We start from the raw sequence: 25955 nt of genomic DNA on the forward strand, positions 1-25955 counted from the left end.
TCAAACTGTGAACTTGTGGCCCACCAGTGGGTCATGACCCAATTTCTGGTGGTTCATGAAGCTGACAGGGCAGATTAGGGTATGTGCATCAAGGGTTAAAAAACTGCTTCTGGGGGCAGCACTGATGCCCAATCACCATTAAAGCCACAGAAGCTTCAATAGCTGGCAAAGTGATAATTTTTTAGGTGGTAAAGTTTGGGAACTAGTCCTCTATAGTGAAAGCTCTCACCCCAGTCCTAAATTCTATGGCTTCACCCCGTGTGGGTTCAGATCAGATACTTTATTAACGGTCATCCGACCAGCTAGTCACAAATCAACACAACAAAATACACAAAATTAAAACCAACATCCCTTTACACATATATAAAATCATAAAATCATCAGTTTATACTCTCGATTGCGTGTGGGTTCTTTGATTCAATATCAGGTTCTCCGACTGAAGTGCTTTCCCCATTTGGTGCATTTCTAGGGTTTCTCCCCTGTGTGGGTTCTTTGATGCACAGTCAGGGTTGAGTTATGACTGAAGCTCTTTCCACACTCCAAGCATTTATAGGGTTTCTCCCCTGTGTGGGTTCTTTGATGCACAGTCAGGTTTGAGCTCTGAGTGAAGCTCTTTCCACACTGCAAGCATTTATAGGGTTTCTCCCCTGTATGGGTTCTTTGATGTCCAGTTAGTGTTCGACGGTCAGTGAAGCTCTTTTCACACTTGGAGCATTTATAGGGTTTCTCGCCTGTGTGGGTTCTTTGATGCACTGCCAGGTATGAGCGCGTACTGAAGCTCTTTCCACACTCTAAGCATTTAAAGGATTTCTCTCCTCTGTGGGTTCCTTGATGCACAGCCAGGTATGATCTCCGACTGAAGCTCATTCCACACTCCAAGCATTTATAGGGTTTCTCCCCTGTGTGGGTTCTTTGATGCACAGTCAGTTTTGAGCTCTGACTGAAGCTCTTTCCACACTCCAAACATTTATATGGTTTCTCCCCTGTGTGGATTCTTTGATGCACTGCCAGGTATGAGCGCATACTGAAGCTCTTTCCACACTCTAAGCATTTACAGGGTTTCTCTCTTCTGTGGGTTCCTTGATGCACAGCCAGGTGTGATCTCTGACTGAAGCTCTTTCCACACTCCAAGCATTTATAGGGTTTCTCCCCTGTATGGGTTCTTTCATGTACAGTCAGGCTTGACCTCTGACTGAAGCACTTTCCACACTCCCAGCATTGATAGGGTTTCTCCCCTGTGTGGGTTCTTTGATGACCAGTTAGTGTTCTATGGTCTTTGAAGCTCTTTCCACACTCCAAGCATTTATAGGCTTTCTCCCCTGTGTGGGTTCTTTGATGCTCAGCCAGGTGTGATCTCCGACTGAAGCTCTTTCCACATTCCAAGCATTTATAGGGTTTCTCCCCTGTGTGGGTTCTTTGATGCACAGTCAGGCGTGATCTCCGACTGAAGCTCTTTCCACATTCCAAGCATTTATATGGATTCTCCCCTGTGTGCGATCTTTGATGCACAGTCAGGTCTGATCTCCTACTGAAGCTCTTTCCACACTCCAAGCACTGATGTGGTTTCTCCCCTGTGTGGATTCTACGATGCACAGGCAGTTGTGAGCTCCAACTGAAGCTCTTCCCACACTCCAAGCATTTAAATGGATTCTTCCCTGTGTGTGTACTTTGATGTCCAGTTAGTGATCTACGAACTGTGAAGCTCTTTTCACAATCCAAGCATTTATAGTGTTTCTTCCCTTTGTGGGTTCTATGATGCCATGTCAGGCTTTCATTCCAACTAAAGTGCTTTCCACACTCCAAGCATTTATATAGCTTCTCTCCTGTGTGGGTTCTTTGATGAAAAGTCAAGTCTGTTTTCAGACTGAAGCTCTTTCCACACACCAAGCATTTATAGCTTTTCTCCACTGTGTGGGTTCTTTGATGCACAGTCAGGGTTGCACTTTTACTGAAGCACTTTCCACACTCCAAGCATTTATACTTCTTCACCCCTGTGTAGTTTCTTTGATGCCTTCTCAATTTAGATTTACTCCTCATAGTTTTTGCACCTTGAGAGCCTTGTTCCTCGCTCTCTCTGTTTTCTTTTTCTCTTTCTACCAGGAAGACATTTCCACCCTGAAAATCTTCCCATTGATTTCTCCATTTCCCTGTCCATCTTTGCTCCTTCTTCTCTGTTCTGCCTTGTTCTCTGAAGGTCACTTTTTGGACAACATGCATGACAGTTTCTGAAGACACCCGGTGGGGCTGCCCCTGATCCTCATTATCTTTTCTGCTGCTTCCTGGAAAAAAAGAAAATATTTTCAGCAAGGGAATAGAGAAATGGCATGTCTAAGTCCTTGTCCTCAGAGGCATTCTGTGTATATATCCAGCCACTATTTGTAATTCGTTCTGCTTGTGGAATTCAGGGTTTTCGTGGCAAGCAAAGCAGAATCTTGCCAACCTCTGCCCAGTCCTTGGTTAGATCAGTATTTTTGTTTACTGATTCACTGATGAGTTTTTATTGTTCTAGTGCACTGGTTCCCAAACTATGGGCCACAATATGATTTTTGATGAGTTTGTCAGCTTGTCATTTTTAGTAACTGACAAGCTGATAGCTGACAAGGAAAATGTACTGAGCCCTACGGAAACAGAGCAGCATGTACATGTTTAATCAAGAGTATGCAAACCTACCTTGGTTAACATTAAAGAGCAGGCTGAGAGGGAAGCAATGCTACCAAAATGTTATATGAACACAGTCCCCAACACACTCTTGAGAAAGAAGTTCTTCCCCCCCCCCCAAGCTGACATGGAAAAAGTTTAGAGCCCTATGGAAAGTGAAACTGAGTGATGCATTCACCTTTACTTGTGGGTAGGTGCATGTACCTCAGCTCTTATTGAAGGTAAGGCAAATGGGAATAGAGTGTCACTTTCAATGTGGGTCCCAGTGGGAAAAGGTTTAAGAACCACTAGACTGGTCTAGTGTAGTTTATTTTGCAAATGCCATGAATTTAAGATAAACGGACCATTTCCCAGAAAGGCAGGACAGGAATGGTGGCCTCCTGGAATGAACTGCTTCCTGGAACAAAGTGCCAAGGAAGACAGAGCAAGTTAAGCATCTGTACAAGGAGAGGGAGGAAGAGAAGGAGAAGGCAAAAGTGCTCTCTACATTTAGGAGATGAAGAGCAGGAGGAGGAAGAGTAAGAGAAGGGAAGTGTACTCTCTGTTTTCTAAGCTTTACCTAAAGTTAGGACTTCATCTCACCTGAGGAAGGACTTCTAGGTCCAGTAATTTGGGACACAGGAGCTGGGTGAGCACAATAAAAGTAATACATAAGTGCTTACTTAATTAAAAGCAGTAAGGCAGACTTTAGACAGGGAGCTGATTCTGAAGGGAGTTACATCCCAAGTCTTCATAGGCCTACTCTGAGGAGCAGCAGAGTCTCCTGAAGAGTAAGAGCTCAAGGCAGAGGCACTTTGAAAGTAAACAAAACAGAGGAGGAAAAAGAGGAAAGGAAGCTTTTCTACTTCATTTAAATTTACCTTACTCTTAACCAAATTAAGAACTTAATCTAAGTTAGAACATAATTTAAAGGTCCAGTAAATTGGAACACAGGAGCTAAGTGAGGGCCATCAATCAATCAATCAATCAATCAAAGCAGGAAGGTAAAGCTTTGAACAGGGTGGTAAAGCTTCCAGAACCCACCGCAGCCTTATGATTTATACATTACAAATATTTATAGGCCATCTTTGAATAAGAATCTCCAAAGCAGCTCATAGAGATCAAAACACAATACAAATTTTAAAGAGCATCTATTAAGAGGAAAAAGCAGTTGCAAAAACACTTTAAAAATAGAAAAGAAGAGCCCTGCTGGACACAACCACAGGTCTGCAGAGCCCAGCCTCCTGCTTCCAGCTTTGGCCAGACAAGAGGGCTCAGGGGAACCAAGGCAGATCGTCTTGGCCAGCAGTCCTCTCTTGTTGTTGCTTCTAATTTCAAAAGAAATCCTGAACCTAGAGGTTCCACACAGCTGTTGTGACTAGTAGTAATGGATACAACCTGATCCCAAGGAACTTTCCCACTGCTTTTAAAGCGATCTGCTTTGAACCACCATCATATCTTGTGGCCCTGAATTCTGTGAGTCAAAGCTAATAATTTCGGCAGTTGTGGTGACAGAGAAGGCAAAATGTCCACCAAGGCTCACTGGAGAAGGGCTGCCTTGTCTGGCGCCCACCTTCCATCTCAACAAGAACACAGATTAGGCAGCTTAGCCTGGTCTCCACCCCCAGCAGGATGAGTTGGTAGGAATCCAGCCAGTGCTAGAGTGGGCAGTGCCACTGTAGCTGGGGCAGGCCAGGAAAAGTTTTGAATGTGTTGCCACAGAAGGGGGGGGATGTTAAGTAGCACAGCAAGGAGAAAGTTTCAATCTCGTCCAGTTCTGGTTGACGCATCTCAAAAAGAATATAGTGGAAATGGAAGGTGCAGAAGAGAGCAACCAAAAGCCTTATGACGAAAGGCTGCAGCGTTTGGGGCTCTTCAGTCTAGAAAAGAGGCACCTGAGGGGGGACATGATGGAGACATACAAAATTATGCAGGGGATGGACAAGGTGGACAGAAAGAGGATCTTTTCCCTCTAACACAACTTCAGAAACAGGGAACATCCACTAATATTGAGTGTCAGGAGAGTGAGGGCAGACAAAAGAAAAACATTTCTTTACCTAATGTGTAATTAGTCTGTGGAACTCCTTGCTACATGATGTGGTGATGGCATCTGGCCTAGATTCCTTTAAAAGGGGAATGGACAAATTTCAGGTGGGAAATTCCATCACAGGCTATAAGCCATGATGGGTATGTGCAACCTCCTGCTTTTAGGCTACCTCAGAATGCCAGATGCAGAGGAGGGCACCAGGGTGCAGGTCTCTTGCTGTCCCGTGTCACTGTGAGGTACAGGAAGCTGGACTAGATGGGCCTATGGCCTGATCCGGCGGGACTCTTCTGAAGTTCTTATGTTAAAACGATGACATAAAAATTAAGTGGAAATATTTCGCTAAAGGGATAGCTGCATTATTATTTTGGGTTTGGATCGCTTACCCCAGCAAAAGGCAGAGGCCTCTTCATCCGGTCCCTGAGCATCCGGCACCCACGGATCTTCCCCTCGTTCCAGCTGGGCAATGAGGTCAGGCTTGGCAGCTGGAAATCGCCCTTGGGAAGGAGAAGAGAACATTAAGTTCAGCTGAAGGTCCATGAACCCTCAGAGCTGTCCCAGTGAAGGCAGAGAAGAAACCAAAGGAGTGAAATCATTCTTTGACAGCAGGGCTCGGCAAGCTTCTTCTGGACCATGGCCAAAGGCCGCGTCTGGGAGTGGAGAGTGAGCTGCGTTCATCCCTATATCTAATAAATGGAGGGAAGAATAAAAAACCCAACTAACTCTGAATGTTTGTTTTACTTAAGTAATAAATACTGCAAATTTTATTATTACAAAGCACAGCTTCTAATTTGAATTAGACACACATTTTAAATTATGGATGGTAAGTGAAGGAGAACGCCTGGCAGTTTAGCTATACATTGCGCCACAAGTAGGAAAGACAAGAAAGACACACAACTGTGTGGCAGATAAAACTCAGCCATTTCCGAGGAATCCAAATGGAGGGTGTACATCCCTGCTCCAGCTTCTCAATGTCCCTCTTAAAATGTGGGGCAAGAACAGGTCACAGCATTAACAATGACCAGCCCTTAAACCTCCTCTCTGGAAAATGATTTCCCTTCTTCCTCTCCCCCGCATGACCACAGTCATGTACACAGTCCAGTTTAGGCCTGCAGGCTGCACTCCTTTTCCTTCCCACAGGATACAGTGGGATTTACTTCTGAATAGACGTGCACCGAATCCTGCTCCACCAGTTTAGGGATGCAGTTCAGTTCAGCTCAAGTTCATGCAGGAGGCTGATCCATCTGGCTTGGCTCTGTGAGTGCTGCACCCCCCAAGCAGTGGGCACTTGACCCTGATTCCGTCTCGTGTTCCACACTTTGTGGGCGCTTTGCAAGCCAAGCTGGCTCAACCTGTTTCATGCTGCTGCTCCAGGCTGCTGGGCTCACCTCCCTCTGCTCCTTCTCAGAGCATTTTGGAATCTTGCCTTGTTGCATGAGAGCTGATGCTGGGAGTCCCAGTTAAGTTTGATCTCGGTGGTGCAGAGCCTCATGATTCATGAGTAGCGCACTCCGTCAAGCATAGCAAGCTGTAAACTTCTCATATTGTGTTCTGAACAAACCTCAGAATCACAGGGCCTGAATCACAGAGAGATGAATGTAGGAGTTTTCAGGAGGAGGTGCTCTCCCCCCCATGAGCTTGGCAGCAGAAGTGCCATCAGTGTCCCAGTTATGTGCTGAATGGGTTCACCCTGTGCTTAGTGGAAGGCTTTCACCCCATGATCATGATATCGACTCCCCCCTGCCTTGTAGCTGCCATATATCAAGGAAGAAAAGGGGAGGGAGGCACAGCACGGTCTTTGGGGCTGGAGCCTTCCACTGGCTTTGGGGCCTCACAGGGATGGGTGGTGTTGTTTAGCAGACCAGATGCAGCTCATGGGCCGTAGGACGCCACTTCCTGTTTCAGAGGCAGTGAAAAAGTCTTCCTGAAAATGAAAAAGGCTATTTGGCCACATGAAGAAAGGAGCCCACTTACCCACAGAGGCCACATTCCGGTAATTCTCCAGCATGACTTCCCTGTACAAGGCTCTTTGGTCTGGGTCCAGCAGAGCTGCCTCTTTCTCGGTGAAATGCACGGCCACATCCTTGAAAATCACCGGACCCTGCAAGAACAAAACACCCTCAGACAGTGTCCAGGACCCCAGACCTTCCTCCGCATCTCTGGCACAGGCAGGAAATGAGTGGCTCCCAACCCAGACAAAACATGCACACTTCCCTGCCTCACCAGAAGAAGCCTGCAAGTATTTTCAGGCATCAAGTATAATCTTTTCCTAATCATGGATCCAGATAGTTTTTTGAGCAGTTTAGTCTCCACAGAATGGATAAAAACACTTGGGGAAAGCTGAACAAGGAACAAGCTGAACAAGCTGGGCATTTGCTCTTGTCACTCGCATCTTGTGTGCTCTTCTGCCTACATGGCTGCTGTCAGGAGGGAAGATTTCAGATGATTTGCTAGGAGAGGACAGTTCTCATCAATATCCTGTTGAGGCTTTCCAGGAGGGAGGCCTTATTCTTCAGTGATGGGCAGCCCAGTCCTCACCTGCACGGGCACAACCAAGACCTGCGCAGCAGCCAGCACAGGTGAGGAGGCAGCTAGAGGGGAGTTTTTCCTGTTACCACAAATAACATCCCAGCCAGTCCTATGGGGTTACTTCAATCTCCACCAGCTATATAGCTAGCAGACATCCAAGCATCCTAGTGTAACACTGGCTCGCCCTGGGGAGAGGTCAGGATACGGCAGAGGAGACATCTGCTGATCCTGCCCCCCTCCCAGGCCCAGTTCAACCACCCCCAATCTGCCCCTGCCCAGAAACACCCCCTTCCACCACCGGAACTTTCACCACCCTCCGAAAGCCGCTGCACCGCTCTGCAGTGTACGTACCTCTGCCAGTGGCCTGGATAGAACACCAGCAGGGTACCAGCCCCCCCCCACCGGCCAGACCTGCCTACTCTTATGGTATTGCATATCTTCCATATGGCACATTTACAACACCTTTGGCCAGTGCAGGGACCGCTACAGGCACAATTTAGGATTGTTCTGTCAATCTGTGAAATCTCCAACTAGTGTCCAGGATTTCAGCCAAGCCAGGCCCTGCCTGGGACTCTTGGGGTGTTGCTGCCAGTCAGGGAACGCAGCCTGGGACAGGCAGACTGAGGGGCTGACTCCATATCTCAGCCTCCTATGCATGAAGCAGAGTATTCCTGCCTTGGATGGTGAACGTGAATTCGTCATGGAAAACTTTAGGGCAGGAGGTGTGTAGCTTCCTGTTAAGGCTACAGACCTGCTGAAGACAATACTGCTTGGACCAGTAGACCAGAATGGTTCTCATGCATTTAGCACAAATCTGTCAGGACCCACCGGAAACGATGTCATGACCGGAAGTGACATCATCAAGCAGGGAAAAGTTTTAGCACTCCTAGGTTGCACCCTACCCACAATTACCCAGCAGTAAGTCCCATTTACTATCATTGTAAAGTGAATATACATAGTAGCTTCTTAAAAGTACAAGTCTGTCACATTTCCCGAAATGCAGTCACATCCCAGGCGAGCATCAAGTCTAATATACTAAAAATAAAATATTGAAATGAATGGGGACCCACCTGAAACTGGCCTAGTGGGTCCTGACTCACAGTTTGAAAAACTACCATAGCCTTTCTAGAACTCCTTTTTTTTCTACTTCCTTTCTTCTTTAACCCATTTCTGCCCAACCCACAGGTGTGCCTGTTTGATCCTTGTTGTGCAGATGCAGCATTGGGTAGAAATGACTTAATCTTAATTTTTTCCATTGAGATATCTGATAAATCAACATTTTAAATGTTCACAGTGGCCTTTTGCTGTATTGTCTGTAAGCGGCAAAAGACTTTTACACGTGTTGCAACTGTCCTGCTCATGGTTCCCCACCACAAAACTACCAATGTGCTCCTAAAACTCCATACCTGAGCTGGATCTGCGGTACCCATTTGGAAGTCCGAGAGAGGAATTGCTGATCCACACTGAATCCGGGTTGCCAGTCTGCAGTCTGTGGGAGCAGAAAGAACAAGGCATGTCAGGGCTAGGTCTTCTCAGCATCACGTCCTGTCCCAAACCCTGGAAGGCAGAAGACTGAGACATTCTGGAGTGAAAGTCTCAAGGGGAGGTCTGGATTTTGGCTCCTCTCTTCCCCAACCTCTGAAGAAATTCTGGCATTAGGTGTTGTGTTGGAAAATGTGTGATAGAACCAGAGGTGGCCCATCAATGGCTTTCTTGCCCACTATTAAACACCCCCCACTCCAACTGCAACCATCTTTGTGGTTGTGTTCATTGGTGCAGCCATTTCTAGGAAGTTTCCCCAGAGAGAATCTGTGCTCAGGACAGGGGATCGTCCTCTCCCTCCCTCCTCCAGCTCAGGGAGGTACACAGGCGAGCCACTCCCCCCTCCCCAGTGCAACATGCCAGGTACTCTGAATGCACCCAAGGGAAGAGCCTCCCCTCCCCACTGCACTATTCCTGCGTGTCGCACAGACCACCCACCTCTGCAGCCACAGACTCTCCTCCAGTGCAGAGTGCAAAGGGAAGATCCTGCCTGTGCTTGGGGGCAGCAAAGCAACCAGGTCCTTCTCCTTTGCCAGCCTTCGCGAAGACCTCCTCCAAGGAGGCAAGAGAGGCGAAGCATGAGTCCCAGGGATTCTTGAGCACTGCCCTCCCCCTGGATCCAGAGCATGCTGGGAGGTGTAGTTCTTTGTTGCTTTTGTCAAAGACACTCACTACCTTTGCTGCAGGCTTTGGGGAGGGAGGAGGCTTCTGGGTGCACCTGATGCGTTGCCACCCCTGGACCCAGTGCAAAGGAGGACGAGCTCTGTGTATTGTTTTGGGGTGCAGAAGGGAGAGAGGCAGGTTCAGCTCTCTGCCTCTCCTGGTAATCTGGCCAGAGATGCTCAGGGGGTCTTCTCTGCAGCCTTGGGGAAAGGCTTGCCCGCCCTTGTCACCACCCTCCTGCAGTCTGTTTCATCCTCTCCCCTCCCCCTTTGCGAAGGGGCCGAAAAGAAGCTCTCTACCCCCTGATAAAATCCCTCTCCGAGGACCTGCCTCCCTGCCCTGTTTGGGGGCCACCCACAGACATCTGACTGGACTTGACAAACCTTGAGTCTGATCCAGTCAGAGTTCTTACATTCTAATATAGAAGAAGAGAAGTAAATGAACTCTTGGCCCAGTAATGTAGAGCCTCCATGGACAGCAGCAGTATACCACTGAGGACAAAGATGCTGCTTTGGGGCTTCCTGGTGGCCACTGTTGGAATGCTGCTGACTCCATGGGTCTTTGGACGGATCCAGAAACAGCCTCGCTGCTGTTTGCATGTTCCCCTCTCCTCCGCTTCATATATTTTCTCCCCAATGACTCTTCACCTTCTCCTTGAGATCTCAGAATCTGCTCCATTGCTCCAATGCCGGGAAGGAAGGGAGGGAGAGAGGGACATGCCATTTCCCTTCCCAAGGACAGAGTGGAGGGAGGTGGGACAGGAAGAAAAACTGACTTCTTTTTTCTTTAAACATCCTCCCATCTCACACTCTGGCCCTTCTCTAGGAATCAGAGCATCTGCTCCCCTCTCTTCTTCCCCCCTCTGCCCCTCTCAGAGTCAGATCTGCTTGCTTTCCTAACTGAACCGGAAAAGGGTTAAGGGAACAGAAAGTTTCTAGAGTGGGGAGAATGAGAAAGACTCTTTCCTGTGAAATTCTCCCCCCCCCCCCCGATTTCTCTCTCCAGCCTTGGAACTTGGCTCAAAGGAGCAAGGCTCCAGGTGAAGCTGGCCCCCCCCCTCTTTTCTGACTGATCTCCTGGGGTTGTCAATAGCTGCGTGACAGGCAGAAGGCCTCCAGGGGAAGCTTTCCTTGCAGCTGGACCTGCAGTGACAAAAACACTTCAGAGCTGTCAAGGTGTCAGTGAATAAGCACAGAGCAAGTAAAGACTGTTGCCTTCCCTTCCGCTGGAAGCATCTAGCTGGCCATGGTTAGGAGCCAACTCCTGCAGGAGATGGACTCTTGGTCTGATTCCACAGGGTGCTTCTTATCTTAATCTAGTTCTAGTCAAGTCTGTTCTCCTGCTGTTCTTCTTTCCTCAATTTCTGGAGAGAAAGTTCCATCACAGGATACAAGCCGTGATGGGTATGTGCAACCTCCTGATTTTAGAAGTAGGCTACCTCAGAATGCCAGATGCAGGGGAGGGCACCAGGATGCAAGTCTCTAGCTGTCCTGTCACTGTGAGATACAGGAAGCTGGACTAGATGGGCCTATGGCCTGATCCAACGGGGCTCTTCTCATGTTCTTGTGTTAAATGATGACATAAAACTTAGAACATAAGAACATAACAACATAAGAACAGCCCCACTGGATCAGGCCATAGGCCCATCTAGTCCAGCTTCCTGTATCTCACAGTGGCCCACCAAATGCCCCAGGGAGCACACCAGATAACAAGAGACCTCATCCTGGTGCCCTCCCTTGCATCTGGCATTCTGACATAACCCACTTCTAAAATCAGGAGGTTGCGCATACACATCATGGCTTGTACCCCGTAATGGATTTTTCCTCCAGAAACTTGTCCAATCCCCTTTTAAAGGCATCTAGGCTAGACGCCAGCACCACATCCTGTGGCAAGGAGTTCCACAGACCAACCACATGCTGAGTAAAGAAATATTTTCTTTTGTCTGTCCTAACCCGCCCAACACTCAATTTTAGTGGATGTCCCCTGGTTCTGGTATTATGTGAGAGTGTAAAGAGCATCTCCCTATCCACTCTGTCCATCCCCTGCATAATTTTGTATGTCTCAATCATGTCCCCCCTCAAGCGTCTCTTTTCTAGGCTGAAGAGGCCCAAACGCCGTAGCCTTTCCTCATAAGGAAGGTGCCCCAGCCCCGTAATCATCTTCGGCTCTCTCTTTTGCACCTTTTCCATTTCCACTATGTCTTTTTTGAGATGCGGCGACCAGAACTGGACACAATACTCCAGGTGTGGCCTTACCATAGATTTGTACAACGGCATTATAATATTAGCCGTTTTGTTCTCAATACCCTTCCTAATGATCCCAAGCGTAGAATTGGCCTTCTTCACTGCCGCCACACATTGGGTCGACACTTTCATCGACCTGTCCACCCCCCCCCAAGATCTCTCTTCAGATCTGTCACAGATAGCTCAGAACCCATCAGCCTATATCTAAAGTTTTGATTTTTTGCCCCAATGTGCATGACTTTACACCTACCGACATTGAAGCGCATCTGCCATTTTGCTACCCATTCTGCCAGTCTGGAGAGATCCTTCTGGAGCTCCTCACAATCACTTCTGGTCTTCACCACTCGGAAAAGTTTGGTGTCGTCTGCAAACTTAGCCACCTCACTGCTCAACCCTGTCTCCAGGTCATTTATGAAGAGGTTGAAAAGCACCGGTCCCAGGACAGATCCTTGGGACACCGCTTTTCACCTCTCTCCATTGTGAAAATTGCCCATTGACACCCACTCTCTGCTTCCTGGCCTCCAACCACTTCTCAATCCATGAGAGGACCTGTCCTCTAATTCCCTGACTGTGGAGTTTTTTCCCTTTGGTGAGGGACCGTGTCAAACGCCTTCTGAAAGTCCAGATATATATTGTCCACAGGTTCTCCCGCATCCACATGCCTGTTGACTTTTTCAAAGAATTCTGTAAGGTTTGTGAGGCAAGACTTACCCTTTCAGAAGCCATGCTGACTCTCCCTCAGCAAGGCCTGTTCGTCTATGTGTTTTGAGATCCTATCTTTGATGAGGCATTCCACCATCTTACCCGGTATGGATGTTAGGCTGACCGGCCTAGTTTCCCGGGTCCCCCCTCTTTCCCTTTTTAAAGATAGGGAAGATAGGGTATCTCCACACGGGGCCCGCAGCTTAATTCCAGCTTCGCCGCAGCTTCCCCAATTACTGCCATTGGACAGCTGGGTTTCTCCTTAGACAAAGGCCCCCCCACCGGTTGGGCTTTGTTCTCCCTGGTTCCTTACACCATCTGGATGGTCACGTCTCTCCTGACAGTGATCCTCAGATCCTCTCAGGCCCACAGATTTTGGGAAGAAATTGTTTTCAGGAGCCCCTAAAAACACGTCTGCTCACTTGCTGCTTGCCCCTCCTCCCTCATTTCTACTCAATATTGACATACAGCTGGGGCCTCGATATCCGTGGAGTCTGGATCTGGCTCAACGCAGGTCCCAAGGGCCTGCCTGGAGCAACATGTGGCACCACCCAAGTTCTCCAAAGGGGACACAGCTGCAGTCCCCTTTGGAAGGCTTAAAAGGGCCAATTGAGGATTTCATCATCTGCAGATTTCAGGATCCACGGACCCCAGAAAGTATCCCCTGCAGATACCAAGGCCCCATGTGTACATCTTCTGCTGAATACAGCGACAACCAAGTTTCATGATTTTGGTACCCAGAACTACTGAGTGGAGGTTCTTTTCTCACTCAAAGCACTGATGTGGTTCCGTTCCTACTTTGCTAACTTGCTGTGTCTTATAGGTTACTGCAGTGGTTCTCAAACTGTGAACTTGTGGCCCACCAGTGGGTCATGACCCAATTTCTGGTGGTTCATGAAGCTGACAGGGCAGATTAGGGTATGTGCATCAAGGGTTAAAAAACTGCTTCTGGGGGCAGCACTGATGCCCAATCACCATTAAAGCCACAGAAGCTTCAATAGCTGGCAAAGTGATAATTTTTTAGGTGGTAAAGTTTGGGAACTAGTCCTCTATAGTGAAAGCTCTCACCCCAGTCCTAAATTCTATGGCTTCACCCCGTGTGGGTTCAGATCAGATACTTTATTAACGGTCATCCGACCAGCTAGTCAAAAATCAACACAACAAAATACACAAAATTAAAACCAACATCCCTTTACACATATATAAAATCATAAAATCATCAGTTTATACTCTCGATTGCGTGTGGGTTCTTTGATTCAATATCAGGTTCTCCGACTGAAGTGCTTTCCCCATTTGGTGCATTTCTAGGGTTTCTCCCCTGTGTGGGTTCTTTGATGCACAGTCAGGGTTGAGTTATGACTGAAGCTCTTTCCACACTCCAAGCATTTATAGGGTTTCTCCCCTGTGTGGGTTCTTTGATGCACAGTCAGGTTTGAGCTCTGAGTGAAGCTCTTTCCACAATGCAAGCATTTATAGGGTTTCTCCCCTGTATGGGTTCTTTGATGTCCAGTTAGTGTTCGACGGTCAGTGAAGCTCTTTTCACACTTGGAACATTTATAGGGTTTCTCGCCTGTGTGGGTTCTTTGATGCACTGCCAGGTATGAGCGCGTACTGAAGCTCTTTCCACACTCTAAGCATTTAAAGGATTTCTCTCCTCTGTGGGTTCCTTGATGCACAGCCAGGTATGATCTCCGACTGAAGCTCATTCCACACTCCAAGCATTTATAGGGTTTCTCCCCTGTGTGGGTTCTTTGATGCACAGTCAGTTTTGAGCTCTGACTGAAGCTCTTTCCACACTCCAAACATTTATATGGTTTCTCCCCTGTGTGGATTCTTTGATGCACTGCCAGGTATGAGCGCATACTGAAGCTCTTTCCACACTCTAAGCATTTACAGGGTTTCTCTCTTCTGTGGGTTCCTTGATGCACAGCCAGGTGTGATCTCTGACTGAAGCTCTTTCCACACTCCAAGCATTTATAGGGTTTCTCCCCTGTATGGGTTCTTTCATGTACAGTCAGGCTTGACCTCTGACTGAAGCACTTTCCACACTCCCAGCATTGATAGGGTTTCTCCCCTGTGTGGGTTCTTTGATGACCAGTTAGTGTTCTATGGTCTTTGAAGCTCTTTCCACACTCCAAGCATTTATAGGCTTTCTCCCCTGTGTGGGTTCTTTGATGCTCAGCCAGGTGTGATCTCCGACTGAAGCTCTTTCCACATTCCAAGCATTTATAGGGTTTCTCCCCTGTGTGGGTTCTTTGATGCACAGTCAGGCGTGATCTCCGACTGAAGCTCTTTCCACATTCCAAGCATTTATATGGATTCTCCCCTGTGTGCGATCTTTGATGCACAGTCAGGTCTGATCTCCTACTGAAGCTCTTTCCACACTCCAAGCACTGATGTGGTTTCTCCCCTGTGTGGATTCTACGATGCACAGGCAGTTGTGAGCTCCAACTGAAGCTCTTCCCACACTCCAAGCATTTAAATGGATTCTTCCCTGTGTGTGTACTTTGATGTCCAGTTAGTGATCTACGAACTGTGAAGCTCTTTTCACAATCCAAGCATTTATAGTGTTTCTTCCCTTTGTGGGTTCTATGATGCCATGTCAGGCTTTCATTCCAACTAAAGTGCTTTCCACACTCCAAGCATTTATATAGCTTCTCTCCTGTGTGGGTTCTTTGATGAAAAGTCAAGTCTGTTTTCAGACTGAAGCTCTTTCCACACACCAAGCATTTATAGCTTTTCTCCACTGTGTGGGTTCTTTGATGCACAGTCAGGGTTGCACTTTTACTGAAGCACTTTCCACACTCCAAGCATTTATACTTCTTCACCCCTGTGTAGTTTCTTTGATGCCTTCTCAATTTAGATTTACTCCTCATAGTTTTTGCACCTTGAGAGCCTTGTTCCTCACTCTCTCTGTTTTCTTTTTCTCTTTCTACCAGGAAGACATTTCCACCCTGAAAATCTTCCCATTGATTTCTCCATTTCCCTGTCCATCTTTGCTCCTTCTTCTCTGTTCTGCCTTGTTCTCTGAAGGTCACTTCTTGGACATCATGCATGACAGTTTCTGAAGACACCCGGTGGGGCTGCCCCTGATCCTCATTATCTTTTCTGCTGCTTCCTGGAAAAAAAGAAAATATTTTCAGCATGGGAATAGAGAAATGGCATGTCTAAGTCCTTGTCCTCAGAGGCATTCTGTGTATATATCCAGCCACTATTTGTAATTCGTTCTGCTTGTGGAATTCAGGGTTTTCGTGGCAAGCAAAGCAGAATCTTGCCAACCTCTGCCCAGTCCTTGGTTAGATCAGTATTTTTGTTTACTGATTCACTGATGAGTTTTTATTGTTCTAGTGCACTGGTTCCCAAACTATGGGCCACAATATGATTTTTGATGAGTTTGTCAGCTTGTCATTTTTAGTAACTGACAAGCTGATAGCTGACAAGGAAAATGTACTGAGCCCTATGGAAACGGAGCAGCATGTACATGTTTAATCAAGAGTATGCAAACCTACCTTGGTTAACATTAAAGAGCAGGCTGAGGGGGAAGCCATACTACCAAAATGTTCTATGAACACAGTCCCCAACACACTCTTGAGAATGAAGTTCTTCCCCCCCCCCCAAGCTGACAAGGAGAAAGTTTAGAGCCCTATGGAAAGTGAAACTGAGTGATGCATTCACCTTTACTTGTGGGTAGGTGCATGTACCTCAGCTCTTATTGAAGGTAAGGCAAATGGGAATAGAGTGTCACTTTCAATGTGGGTCCCAGTGGGAAAAGGTTTAAGAACCATTGGACTGGTCTAGTGTAGTTTATTTTGCAAATGCCATGAATTTAAGATAAACGGACCATTTCCCAGAAAGGCAGGACAGGAATAATAATAAAAAATAATAATAAAACTTTATTTTTATCCCGCCCTTCTCCCAAAAAGGGACCCAGGGCGGCTAACAACATATAAAACAAATTAAAACATAATTTCACAGATAAAAACATATTAAAAAACACATTAGCAGAACCCATAAAAACAGTAGTCAGAAGAGTCAGAATAAAAGAGCATAAAACAGCAGTTCTTAGAGGAATCGGGCCTGTAAAAAAGCAACTAAAAGATATATAAAAGATGTTAAAAAGGCCAGAACGTCAGAAGGCTTGGTTAAACAACAAGGTCTTCAGGCCTCGCCGAAAGGACTCAAGAGAGGGAGCCATTCTCAAGTCAAGGGGAAGGGAGTTCCACAACGTTGGTGCCACTACTGAGAAGGCCCTATTTCTTGCCGCCGCCCCATGTACCTCCTTAGGCGGCGGCACTTGTAAAAAGGCCTTCTCTGATGACCTGAGAGGACGAGCCGGATTGTATGGGAGTAGGCGATCTCTAAGATAACCTGGCCCAGAGCAGTATAGGGCTTTAAAGGTCAAAACCAGCACCTTGAATTGGGCCCGGAAACGAATGGGCAGCCAATGTAGCCCCCGGAGAAGCGGGCTGACAGAGTCAAACCACCTAGCTCCAGTGACCACACGGGCCGCCGCATTCTGCACTAATTGCAGTTTCCGAACCGTCTTCAGGGGCAGCCCCACATAAAGCGCATTACAATAATCTAACCTCGATGTCACCGTAGCATGGATCACCGTGGCCAGGTCTGCACGATCCAAGTACGGACGCAGCTGGCGCACCAGCCGAAGCTGAGCAAAGGCCCCCCTAGCCACAGCCGCCACCTGGGAATCCAGGAGCAGCTGCGAGTCCAGGTGGATCCCCAAGCTGCGGACCTGCTCCTTCAGAGGGAGTGCAACCCCATTCAGAGCAAGCTGATAATCCAGCACCTGCATCGAGGATTTCCGAACCAGGAGAGCCTCTGTCTTATCCGGATTTAATTTCAGCTTGTTAGCCCCCATCCAGATCCTCACTGCTTCCAGACAGCGCTCCAGGCCCTCAACCGCCACCCTGGAGTCTGGAGGAAAGGAGAGATAAAGCTGGGTGTCATCAGCATATTGATGACACCCCACTCCAAACCCCCGGATGACCTCTCCCAGCGGTTTCATGTAGATATTAAATAGCATGGGGGACAGAATTGAGCCCTGCGGCACCCCGCACCTCAATGGCCAGGGTGTTGAACAGGCATCCCCCAGCACCACCATCTGGGACCGACCTTCCAAGTAGGAGCGGAACCACCGCAAAACAGTGCCTCCAACTCCCAACTCGGCCAATCGGCCCAGAAGGATACCATGGTCGATGGTATCGAAAGCCGCCGAGAGGTCCAGCAGGACCAACAGGGACGCACTCCCCCTGTCCAGTCCCCGGCGTAGGTCATCCACCAAGGCGACCAAGGCAGTTTCCGTCCCAAAGCCCGGCCTGAAACCAGATTGAAAAGGATCCAGATAATCCGCTTCATCCAAGACCCTCTGGAGTTGGGCCGCCACCACCCGCTCAATTACCTTGCCCAGAAACGGGATGTTGGAGACTGGCCGATAGTTGTTCAACACATTGGAATCCAGGGAGGGCTTCTTCAGGAGGGGGCGAACCACCGCCCGCTTCAAAGCAAGCGGCAGTGTCCCCTCCCCCAAAGAAGAGTTGACCACCCTCCCCGTCCACTCAGCCAGTCCCCCCCGGGCAGCTCTTATCAGCCAAGCTGGGCAAGGGTCAAACAGGCAGGCAGACGGCCTCACACTCCAAAGGAGTCTGTCCACATCCTCAGGCTGCACAAGCTGAAAAGAATCCCACAACACTGGACAAGCAGTTGCCAGGGGGACATCGTCAGACACTGTCAATGTGGCATCCAAGTTGTGACGAATACGATCGATTTTATCTGCAAAATGTTGTGCAAACACGTCACAGCGGCTGACCGTGTATTCCTCCTGGTCCACTGGCGGGGCCTGATGGAGGAGGCCCCGCACCACACGGAACAGCTCTGCCGGACGGTTATCAGCAGACGCAATGGTAGCAGAGAAGAATGATTTCTTCGCTGCTACCACCGCCACGGAGTAGGCTCTGTAATGAGCTCTACTCCGTGTCCGATCGGATTCATCACGAGTTTTCTGCCACTGTCGCTCTAGACGCCTGCCCTGCCGCTTCATCAGTCGCAGCTCCTCAGTGAACCAAGGAGCCGCTCCGAGTCTGCGACGTGGCCTCCTGGTGGCCTCCTGGAATGGTGGCCTCCTGGAATGAACTGCTTCCTGGAACAAAGTGCCAAGGAAGACAGAGCAAGTTAAGCATCTGTACAAGGAGAGGGAGGAAGAGAAGGAGAAGGCAAAAGTGCTCTCTACATTTAGGAGATGAAGAGCAGGAGGAGGAGGAGTAAGAGAAGGGAAGTGTACTCTCTGTTTTCTAAGCTTTACCTAAAGTTAGGACTTCATCTCACCTGAGGAAGGACTTCTAGGTCCAGTAATTTGGGACATAGGAGCTGGGTGAGCACAATAAAAGTAATACATAAGTGCTTACTTAATTAAAAGCAGTAAGGCAGACTTTAGACAGGGAGCTGATTCTGAAGGGAGTTACATCCCAAGTCTTCATAGGCCTACTCTGAGGAGCAGCAGAGTCTCCTGAAGAGTAAGAGCTCAAGGCAGAGGCACTTTGAAAGTAAACAAAACAGAGGAGGAAAAAGAGGAAAGGAAGCTTTTCTACTTCATTTAAATTTACCTTACTCTTAACCAAATTAAGAACTTAATCTAAGTTAGAACATAATTTAAAGGTCCAGTAAATTGGAACACAGGAGCTAAGTGAGGGCCATCAATCAATCAATCAATCAATCAAAGCAGGAAGGTAAAGCTTTGAACAGGGTGGTAAAGCTTCCAGAACCCACCGCAGCCTTATGATTTATACATTACAAATATTTATAGGCCATCTTTGAATAAGAATCTCCAAAGCAGCTCATAGAGATCAAAACACAATACAAATTTTAAAGAGCATCTATTAAGAGGAAAAAGCAGTTGCAAAAACACTTTAAAAATAGAAAAGAAGAGCCCTGCTGGACACAACCACAGGTCTGCAGAGCCCAGCCTCCTGCTTCCAGCTTTGGCCAGACAAGAGGGCTCAGGGGAACCAAGGCAGATCATCTTGGCCAGCAGTCCTCTCCTGTTGTTGATTCTGATTTCAAAAGAAATCCTGAACCTAGAGGTTCCACACAGCCGTTGTGACTAGTAGTAATGGATACAACCTGATCCCAAGGATCTTTCCCACTGCTTTTAAAGCGATCTGCTTTGAACCACCATCACATCTTGTGGCCCTGAATTCTGTGAGTCAAAGCTAATAATTTCGGCAGTTGTGGTGAAAGAGAAGGCAAAATGTCCACCAAGGCTCACTGGAGAAGGGCTGCCTTGTCTGCTGCCCACCTTCCATCTCAACAACCACACAGATTAGGCAGCTTAGCCTGGTCTCCACCCCCAGCAGGATGAGTTGGTAGGAATCCAGCCAGTGCTAGAGTGGGCAGTGCCACTGTAGCTGGGGCAGGCCAGGAAAAGTTTTGAATGTGTTGCCACAGAAGGGGGTGGGATGTGAAGTAGCACAGCAAGGAGAAAGTTTCAATCTCGTCCAGTTCTGGTTGACGCATCTCAAAAAGAATATAGTGGAAATGGAAGGTGCAGAAGAGAGCAACCAAAAGCCTTATGACGAAAGGCTGCAGCGTTTGGGGCTCTTCAGTCTAGAAAAGAGGCACCTGAGGGGGGACATGATGGAGACATACAAAATTATGCAGGGGATGGACAAGGTGGACAGAAAGAGGATCTTTTCCTTCTCACACATCTTCAGAAACAGGGAACATCCACTAATATTGTGTCAAGAGACTGAGGGCAGACAAAAGAAAAACATTTCTTTACCCAATGTGTAATTAGTCTGTGGAACTCCTTGCTACATGATGTGGTGATGGCATCTGGCCTAGATTCCTTTAAAAGGGGATTGGACAAATTTCAGGTGGGATATTCCATCACAGGCTATAAGCCATGATGGGTATGTGCAACCTCCTGCTTTTAGGCTACCTCAGAATGCCAGATGCAGAGGAGGGCACCAGGGTGCAGGTCTCTTGCTGTCCTGTGTCACTGTGAGGTACAGGAAGCTGGACTAGATGGGCCTATGGCCTGATCCAGTGGGACTCTTCTGAAGTTCTTATGTTAAAACAATGACATAAAAATTAAGTGGAAATGTTTTGCTAAAGGGATAGCTGCATTATTAATTGGGGTTTGGATCACTTACCCCAACAAAAGCCAGAGGCCTCTTCATCCGGTCCCTGAGCATCGGGCACCCACGGATCTTCCCCTCGTTCCAGCTGGGCAATGAGGTCAGGCTTGGCGACTGGAAATCCCCCTTGGGAAGGAGAAGAGAAGAGTAAGTTCAGCTGAAGGTCTATGGACCCTCAGAGCTCTCCCTGTGAAGGCAGAGAAGAAACCAAAGGAGTGAAATCATTTTTGGACAGCAGGGCTCGGCAAGCTTCTTCTGGACCATGGCCAAAGGCCGCGTCTGGGAGTGGAGAGTGAGTTGCGTTCATCCCTATATCTAATAAATGAAGGGAAGAATAATAAAAGCCAACTAACTCTGAATGTTTGTTTTACTTAAGTAATAAATACTGCAAATTTTATTATTACAAAGCACAGCTTCTAATTTGAATTAGACACACAATTTAAATTATGGATGGTAAGTGAAGGAGAACACCTGGCAATTTAGCTATACATTACGCCACAAGTAGGAAAGACAAGAAAGACACACAACTGTGTGGCAGACAAAACTCAGCCATATCCGAGAAATCCAAATGGGGGGTGTGATCCCTGCGCCAGCTTCTCCGCTTCCCTCTTAAAACGTGGGGCAAGAACAGGTCACAGCATTAACAATGACCAGCCCTTAAACCTCCTCTCTGGAAAATGATTTCCCTTCTTCCTCTCCCCCGCATGACCACAGTCATGTACACAGTCCAGTTTAGGCCTGCAGGCTGCACTCCTTTTCCTTCTGGAGAGAAACCCCACTGGACACACTGGGACTTACTTCTGAATCCACGTGCCCCGAATCCTGCTCCACCAGTTTAGGGATGCAGTTAAGATCCGCTCAAGTTCATACAGGAGGCTGATCCATCTGGCTTGGCTCTGTGAGTGCTGCACCCCCCAAGCAGTGGGCACTTGACCCTGATTCCGTCTCGTGTTCCACACTTTGTGGGCGCTTTGCAAGCCAAGCTGGCTCAACCTGCTTGATGCTGGTGCTCCAGGCTGCTTGGCTCACCTCCCTCTGCTCCTTCTCAGGGCCTTTTGGAGTCTTGCTCTGTTGCATAAGAGCTGATGCTGGGGAGTCCCAGTTAAGTTTTATCTCGGTGGTGCAGAGCCTCATGACTCGTGAGTAGCGCACTCCGTCAAGCATAGCAAGCTGTAAACTTCTCATATTGTGTTCTGAACAAACCTCAGAATCACAGGGCCTGAATCACAGAGAGATGAATGCAGGAGTTCTCAGGTGGGGGTGCTCTTTCCCCCCCATGAGCTTGGCAGTGTCAGAGCCATCAGTGCCCCAGTTATGTGCTGAGTGGCTTCACCCTCTGCTTAGCATAAATCTTTAATCGCATGATCACGATATCGACTCCTCCCCCCTGCCTTGTAGCTGCCATGTATCAAGGAAGAAAAGGGGAGAGGGAGGCACAGCATGGTCTTTGGGGCTGGGGCCATCCACTGGCTTTGGGGTCTCACAGGGCTGGGCGATTTTGTTTGGCAGACCAGATATAGCTCATGGGTCGTAGGATGCCAATTCCTGTTTCAGAGGCAGCAAAATTATCTTCCTGAAAAGGAAAAGGGCAAGAAAAAGCCATTGGCCACATGAAGGAAGGAGCCCACTTACCCACAGAGGCCACATTCCGGTAATTCTCCAGCATGACATCCCTGTACAAGGCTCTTTGGTCTGGGTCCAGCAGAGCTGCCTCTTTCTCGGTGAAATGCACGGCCACATCCTCGAAAATCACCAGACCCTGCAAGAACAAAACACCCTCAGACAGTGTCCAGGACCCCAGACCTTCCTCTGCATCTCCAGCGCAGGAAGGAAAGGAGTGGCTCCCAATCCTGACAAAACATCTGCACTTCCCTTCCTCACCAGAAGAAACATGCAAGTATTTTCAGATATGAAGTATAATCTGTTCCTAATCATGGATCCAGATAGTTTTTTCAGCAGTTTAGACTCCACATAATGGATAAAAACATTTGGGGAAAGCTGAACAAGGAACAAGCTGAACAAGCTGGGCATTTGCTCTTGTCACTCGCATCTTGTGTGCTCTTCTGCCTACATGGCTGCTGTCAGGAGGGAAGATTTCAGATGATTTGCTGGGAGAGGACAGTTCTCATCAATATCCTGTCTAGGCTTTCAAGGAGGGAGGCCTTATTCTTCAGTGATGGGCAGCCCAGTCCTCACCTGCACGGGCACAACCAAGACCTGCACAGCAGCCAGCACAGGTGAGAAGGTGGGTAGAGGGGAGTTTTTCCTGTTACCACAAGTAACATCCCAGCCAGTCCTATGAGGTTACTTGAATCTCCACCAGCTATATAGCTAGAAGACATCCAAGCATCCTAGTGTAACACTGGCTCGCCCTGGAGAGAGGTCAGGATACGGCATAGGAGACACCTGCTGATCCTGCCCCCCTCCCAGGCCCAATTCACCCACCCCCCCAATATGCCCCTGCCCAGAAACACCCCCTCCCCACCTCTGAAAAGTTCACCACCCTCCAAAGCTGCTGCACCACTCAGCGGTGTACCTACCTCAGCCAGTGGCCTGGATAGAGCACCAGCAGGGTACCAGCCCCCCCACAGGAACTGCCTAATCTTACGGACATTTGCAACAGCTTTGGCCAGTGCAGAGTCCGCTGCAGGCATCATTTAGGATTGTGCTGTCAATCTGTGAGATCTCCAACTAGTGTTCAGGATTTCAGACAAGCCAGGCCCTGCCTGGGACTCTTGGCGTGTTGCTGCAAGTCAGAGTACACAGGCTGGAGAGGCTGACCGAGGTTCTGACTCCATATCTCAGCTTCCTAGGCGTGAAACAGAGTATTCCTGCCCTGGATGGTGAACGTGGATTTGTCCTGGAAAACTTTGCAGCAGGAGGTGTGTAGCTTCCTGTTAAGGCTACAGACCTGCTGAAGACAATACTGCTTGGACCAGTAGACCAGAATGGTTCTCACGCATTTGGCACCAGGACCCACTTTTTAGAATGAGAATCTGTCAGGATCCACCGGAAGTGACATCATCAAGCAGGGAAATTTTTAACAATCCTAGGCTGCAATCCTAGCCATATGTACCCAGGAGTAAGTCCCATTGACTATCATTGTTAAGTGAATATACATAGTAGCTTGTTAAAAGTACAGGTCTGTCTCATTTCCCCAAATGCAGTCACATCCCAGGGGAGCATCAAGTCTAACAGATTATAAATAAAATATTGAAATGAATGGGGACCCACCTGAAATTGGCCTAGTGGGTTCTGACCCACAGTTTGAGAAATTACCATAGCCTTTCTAGAACTCCTTTTTTCAGCTTCCTTCCTTCTTTAACCCGTTTCTGCCCAAACCACCGGTGTACGTGTTTGATCCTTGTTGTGCAGATGCAACGCTGGGCAGAAATGACTTAATCTTAATTTTTTCCATTGAGATACTTGATAAGTCAACATTTCAAATGTTCACAGTGGCCTTTTGCTGTATTGTCTGTAAGCGGCAACAGACTTTTACACGTGTCGCAACTGTCCTGCTCTTGGCTCCCCACCAGAGAACTACCAACGTACTCCTAAAACTCCATACCTGAGCTGGATCTGCGGTACCCATTTGGAAGTCCGAGAGAGGAAGAGCTGATCCACACTGAATCCGGGTTGCCAGTCTGCAGTCTGTGGGAGCAGAAAGAACAAGGCATGTCAGGGCTGGGTCTTCTCAGCATCACGTCCTGTCCCAAAGCCTGGAAAGCAGCAGATGCAGACTTTCTGGAGTGAAAGTCTCAAGGGGAGGTCTGGATTTTGGCTCCTCTCTTCCCCAACCTCTGAAGAAATTCTAGCATCAGGTGTTGTGTTGGAAAATGTGTGATAAGAACCAGAGGTGGCCCATAAATGGTTTTCTTGCGCACTATTAAACATCCCCGACTCCAACTGCAACCGCCTTTGTGGTTGTGTTCATTGGTGCAGCCATTTCTAGCAAGTTTCCCCAAAGAGAATCTGTGCTCAGGACAGGGGATCGTCCTCTCCCTCCCTCCTCCAGCACAGGGAGGTCCACAGGCGAGTCACTCCCCCCTCCCCAGTGCAAAAGGCCAGGTACTCTGAATGCACCCAAGGGAAGAGCCTCCCCTCCCCACTGCACTATTCCTGCGTGTCGCACAGACCACCCACCTCTGCAGCCACAGACTCTCCTCCAGTGCAGAGTGCAAAGGGAAGATCCTGCCTGTGCTTGGGGGTAGCAGAGCAACCAGGTCCTTCTCCTTTGCCAGCCTCCGCCAAGACCTCCTCCAATCAAGCAAGAGAGGCGGAACATGAGTCCCCAGGAATGCTTGAGCACTGCCCTCCCCCTGGATCTAGAGCATGCTGGGAGGTGTAGTTCTTTGTTGCCTTTGCCAAAGATGCTCACACTACCTTTGCTGCAGCCTTTGATGGGGCAGAAGGAGGCTTCTGGGTGCCCCTAATGCGCTGCCACCCCTGGACCCAGTGCAAAGGAGGACAAGCTCTGGGCATTGGACTGGGGTGCAGAAGGGAGAGTGGCATGTTCAGCTCTGTCCTGCAAGCATCTGCCTCTCCTGGTAATCTGGCCAGAGATACTCAGGGGGTCTTCTCTGCCACCTTTGGGGAAAAGCTTGCATGCCTTTGTCACCACCCTCCTGCACTCTGTTTCATCCTCTCCCTCTGGGAAGGGGCCAAAAAAAGCTTTCTACCCCGAGATAAAATCCCTTTCTGAGGATCTGCCTCCCTGCCCTGTTTGGGGTCCACCCACAGACATCTGACTGGACTTTGCAAACCTTGAGTCTGACCCAGTCAGAGTTCTTACATTCTAATAAAAAAGAAGAGAAGCAAATAAACTCTTGGCCCAGTAATGTAGAGCCTCCATGGACAGCAGCAGTATACCACTGGGGACAAAGAAGCTGCTTTGGGGCTTCCTGGTGGCCACTGTTGGAATGCTGCCAACTCCATGAGACTTTGGACGGATCCGGAAACAGCCTCACTGCTGTTTGCATGTTTTTCTCTCCCTCGCTTCTTATATTTTCTTCCCAATGACTCTTCACCTTCTCCTTGAGATCTCAGAATCTGCCCATTGCTCCAATGCCAGGAAGGGAGGGAGAGAGGGACATGCCATTTCCCTTCCCCAAGGACAGAGTGGAGGGAGGTGGGACAGGAGGAAAAACTGACTTCTTCTTTCTTTAAACATCCTTCCATCTCACACTCTGGCCCTTCTCTAGGAATCGGAGTATCTGCTCCCCTTCTCTCCCTCTGCCCGTCTCAGAGTCAGATGTGTTTGCTTTCCTAATTGAGCCAGAAAAGGGTTAAGGGAACAGAGAGTTCCTTGAGTGGGGAGACTAAGAAAGACCTCTTCCTGTCAAATCCCCCTAACCATTTTCTATTTCCAGCCTTGATCCTTGGATCATGAGTCCCCAGGAATGCTTGAGCACTGCCCTGTCCCTAGATCCAGAGCGTGCTGGGAGG

At 48.4% G+C, this 25955-nt stretch overlaps 1 pseudogene; it reads right to left on the reverse strand.

Annotated features, from left to right (window-relative positions):
- Positions 1–298: 298 nt before the first annotated feature.
- The window catches only part of LOC136639140 (zinc finger protein 208-like), a 46440-nt pseudogene continuing 20783 nt past the window's right edge, over positions 299–25955 (reverse strand).

This window comes from Tiliqua scincoides, chromosome 2, assembly GCF_035046505.1.
Source record: "Tiliqua scincoides isolate rTilSci1 chromosome 2, rTilSci1.hap2, whole genome shotgun sequence".
In the NCBI taxonomy this organism is placed as follows: domain Eukaryota; kingdom Metazoa; phylum Chordata; class Lepidosauria; order Squamata; family Scincidae; genus Tiliqua; species Tiliqua scincoides.